This window comes from Chanodichthys erythropterus, chromosome 13 (assembly GCF_024489055.1).
Source record: "Chanodichthys erythropterus isolate Z2021 chromosome 13, ASM2448905v1, whole genome shotgun sequence".
Lineage (NCBI taxonomy): Eukaryota > Metazoa > Chordata > Actinopteri > Cypriniformes > Xenocyprididae > Chanodichthys > Chanodichthys erythropterus.
In genome coordinates, this window is record NC_090233.1 from 49,854,550 (window position 1) to 49,859,623 (window position 5,074).

Consider the following 5,074-nt stretch of genomic DNA (forward strand, 5'->3'; position numbering starts at 1 on the left):
TCTGGCTCTGTAGCGCCACCTTATGATAGAATTTGTTAATATGTATTCAGTATGTCTGAGCTCAGGCCTGTGGTTATAATTAATACAAAAATGCACATTTTGAATACATCACACACTAAAATGATTAACTTGATAGTGTTTCGTCGTTAGTGTATTGTTCAGTATCGTAATCTAAAATGCACTTTCATCAGTTGAGACTGGCAGAACAAAAAGGAAAGTCAGCAAATTAAGAACCTTTTTTGTTGTTGTTGAATTGGTAAAATGTAACAAGAGGTCACTAAATGCAGTTATGTTGAATTATTTTCCAGGTTAGCAGGTTGATAGCCACTAGTCAAATCACAAAACCATTCAAAAGACGACACAAACCTACTTACTATTATCTTGCATATTCATAGAACAATAGTTAAGCCATCAAAACTATGAAATGACACCAGTGTAAATGGAATTATGTAATAACCAATATATTTAAAAAAAAAAAACACCCTGGGAATGCATATATGTTGGAACTCTTGCTGGTGCTTTTTCTTAATTTACTATCCACTCGAACTCCTCTAATTAAAAATAAAATAGTTTTGTAAATAAATTCAAGCAAGCAAATTGTGTTAGTCAAGTTCAATGTTTCATGCATATCCGAAGATTTTAAATTTAATTTTCGGTGAGAGTTGGGTTGTTCAATTTTATAGTTATAGGTTATTTACAACACTTCCTAATTATTTAATTTAATTGGTAAATAATATCAAATGCGCGCGCTTAGCTCCAGCAAGCGTTTCCTGACAGTAATGGCGCGAGTTTCTGAGGTAAGTCTTTTCATGACAAATTTTATCAAATTCTTTTAAAAAATTATTAAAGTAAATTTATTAATAACATTAAATTAAGATGGAGTTTAGCCACAGTTACGCTGGATTAATAAACTAAGACCTGCGATTGTAAAATTACATTTCTTTGCCATTAATCTGCTGCTCTCAAAGCCAACGTTCATAAAAACCAGCACAAGCTAGACGCCAATATGATTAAATAAATAAAAAAGCTCGTCCTTAAAGTGATAGTTCACCCAAAAATGAAATTTCTGTCGTTATGACTGTCGTTCCACACCCGTAAGACCTTCGTTCATGTAAAGTTAGTTTAACGTTTGACATTCGTCAGACATTCGGTTTCATACCCAATTAAACTCTAAGCACATTTCACGTTTTCAGCCCAAACCAACTCAGATATGCATAAACAAATGTCCTTTGCATTGCACAAGGCTTAATTTCACCAAATAAAATATATAATAATTAGCCCTATAAATCAATTAAACAATTTAACTATATGACATTATGATATCAAACTAATGGTCAAATGTTCAGAAAAATAGCCCCTTTATTGCACAAGGCTCTGTTTTTGGAATTAGCATTTCACTTATTTTATAATAATTTTTTATTTTTATTTTAATGTATACAATACTGTAAATCCATTAAACCACAACACCATTTGACCTGAAAGTATCAAACCAACTGTAAATTACTCAGAATATTATTCTCTATGATGCACAAGGCTTATTTTCCAGAGTAATAATCTGGTATTTTTTATACGTCTTATTTTCCAGATTATTAATCTGGTATTTCTCATATACAGTACTAAACCCATTTATATCCATTAAACTACAACACCGTTTGACCTAAAACTGTCAAACCTACTGCAAATTACTCAGAATATTATTCTCTATGATGCACAATGCTTGTTTTCCAGATTAATAATCTGGTGATTTTATATTCAGATTATTAATCTGGTGTTTCTTATATACAGTACTGTACCCATTTAAATCCATTAAACTACAACACCATTTGACCTAAAACTGTCAAACCAACTGCAAATTACTCAGAATATTATTCTCTATGATGCACAAGGCTTGTTTTCCAGATTAATAATCTGGTATTTCTCATATACAGTACTAAACCCATTTAAATTCATTAAACTGCAACACTGTTTGGCCTAAAAGTGTCAAACTAACTGTAAATTACTCAGAATATTATTGTCTATGATGCACAGGGCTTGTTTTCCAGATTATTAATCTGGTGTTTTTTATATGCATTACTAAACACATTTAAATCCATTAAACTTGTTATGATCACCGTCTGTTCCTGTCAGTTCCCGGACTACATTACCCATAATCCTCTCTGCCAATCACCTGCACTCACTCACTCCATCAATCACTATCACTAATCACCACACCCAGCTGCAGTACATTAACAGGACTATAAAGGACTCACACCACCAGTTTGCGAAGTCTTGATTCCTTGTGACAGTTTTGAGCGTTTCCTTGTATCCTGTCTGCCTGTGATTGATCTTGCCTGTTCCTGTTTTTTTGACCCGTTGCTGCCTGTCCTGACCCTTGCCTTGTTTACTTTTCTGTGAATGATATCCGCCTGCCTCGATCTACTGCCTGTACCCTGACTACGTTTCTGCCTGTTCCTTACTGTTCCTGTTTGCCCCTGATCGACCCAGCCTGTACGACTATGCTCACTGTAAATAAAAGCTTGCATATGGATCTCTGCCTCAGTCCCGCTTCGTTACAAAACTACAACAACGTATGGCCTAAAAGTGTCAAACTAACTGTAAATTACTCAGAATATTATTCTTTATGATGCACAAGGCTTGTTTTTCAGATTATTAATCTGGTGTTTTTTTTTTTTATATGCATTACTAAACACATTTAAATCAATTAAACTACATCAATGTATGGCCTAAAAGTCTCAAACTAACTGTAAATTACTCAGAATATTATTCTTTATGATGCACAAGGCTTGTTTTTCAGATTATTAATCTGGTGTTTTTTATATACAGTACTAAACCCATTTAAATCCATTAAACTACAACACCGTTTGGCCTAAAACGGTCAAACCAACTGTAAATTACTCAGAATATTATTCTCTATGATGCACAAGGCTTGCAACTCTGTGTTTACCGCATTTGGGGAACGTCACACGTGAACCGATGTCCGAAAGCCAAGTATCAAATCTCTCCAATCCTATTGGCCGGCGACAGCCTATGACATCATCATAGCGTGACCCGGATCTATATAAGGAGCGCCTAGAGAATCAGTCAGTATCTTATTGTCTTGATAAGACGATAAGATCTGTTCAGCAAGCAGCCCCGAAGCATGGCTAAGCAATGCAGAGTCTAGTTCCCTGTTCTCAGGGAACCATGGTTACATACGTAACCGGAGACATTCCCTTTCGAAAGGGAACTCTGCGTTTACCGCATTTGGGGAACGATATTCCCACGCCGCCATGCTTGAGGAGAGTGCATGCCAAAGATGGCTAGACAAACGTCAAGCAGTTTCAAAAGAAATGCCAGGTAGCAACTCACCCTCAGGTCACACAAAGGCTGTCAGTGACAGCATCCCTATGGCCAATAGCCCAAGCTGAACCTCAAAGAGGCCTTCCGCAGAGAGCCTACCATAGCTGCTCCAAGGCTTATGGGACCAAATCTTCCAAAGAAAGATGGTCCCGACCTGGTCTGACAGAGGACAAACTTAGTCTTGGCCAACCCTGTCTGAATACAGAGTCTCAACAATGCATTCTTCAGAGAAGACAGCAAGTGAGAGCGACTGAAAAAAGCAGTAAGTAACTCAAACCTACACGTAGAGACAGGCATCCTGGAGAGCAGAACTCAGCTGAGTGCTATGGACCCTCTTATTGAGGGGAGTATACTCTGCTCAATCCTAGGATCTACTCAGCGCCTGATTATTTGCACTGAGCAGGCTGTGTGCTAAGAAACCCTGATAAAGGGGTGCACAAACCAGTCTGGGGGCTGATCCTTAACGGGAGGCCTCATGGAAGCCTGCAACCAATTATTAGCTTAGGGAACTAAGGACTATACAAGACAACCCTAGCAGGGGAGTATAAAGCTCAACCTAACAGATAGACCATACAGTTGGCACATAATCACGGAGGCCAGAGAGGGGCCTACAACATGACAATAGTCATTCTGCTTAAGTCACAACCCCAGAAGGGGAGTGGGAAAATCAAGGGCGGCGTGTCAAGGCCACTCACCTTGAACACCAATCTTGCTGGGAGCAAGAAATAACTACAAGACAGATAAGACTGTAAAGTGCCCACATAACAGTTCACCTAACACAATCCAGCAAGCAGTGTACTCAGTAAAAGCAACTTTTACTCTTTAAAGCAAGAGGAGTACAACATACGCCATCATGATCTAAAGGAGGCCCAAAAATGGGCCTACAACTTCAGACAGACACGTGGCGTCAGCACCTGGTGTAGGTGCAGAAGGTCCTTAACAATCTGGAACACGCAGACAAAGGTACCTTGGATTAAAGGTGTGCTCTCCTGAGCTTAACCTTGTTGCAGATGTTGTTACTGTCTCGCTGGACAGAAATTCTGAACGTAGTGTTTGTTAATGTCTCTTTCCTCACAGGCTAGAGGCTCAGAACGTGGTCGTCTCTGTTGCTGCCTCACAAGCTGTAGACTCAGATCATGGGATATGTTGTTGTATCTCTGGATGAACCAGAGGCTCAGAACGGTGTTGTATCTGTTAGCGTCTCAGCTTCGCAAGCCGGGACTTGGTATATCTGTTAATGTCTATCCCTGTATGTCTATCCCCACACCTCTCTCCCCTGTGGAAATCATTTGCATAAAGCACAAAGTTGGAAGTCTTTACAGTGTCTTTAAAGTTTACCAATGCATTTCTCACTTTCAAAACCACCACCAGAATACATTTGGCAATATTCTAAACAAATAGAGACTAAACATGATGAAAAAAGATTGAACTTGGCATTCAATTGTAGATTAACAGCTGAATTTGTGCCAGATGTTGCACTACAAATAGCTGTCACTTAGAATACTTATTTATTTGAATAAGTATGAAATTGATTTAGTAGTTTGCATCAGTTCTAAGGTTTTCAAACATCATTTTGAATGGATTTGGATGGATCTTTGTGATTTCTCTTTGTTTCACCTATTGCTGCTAAGGTCTCGTGGAATTTTTATGGGGGTCTGTGGCCAACCTTAGGAGGTAGTCTCTAGATGGGTGAAGGGCAGAAACTGCCTGTGGACCAAAGAGAAGTCCTGTCCTT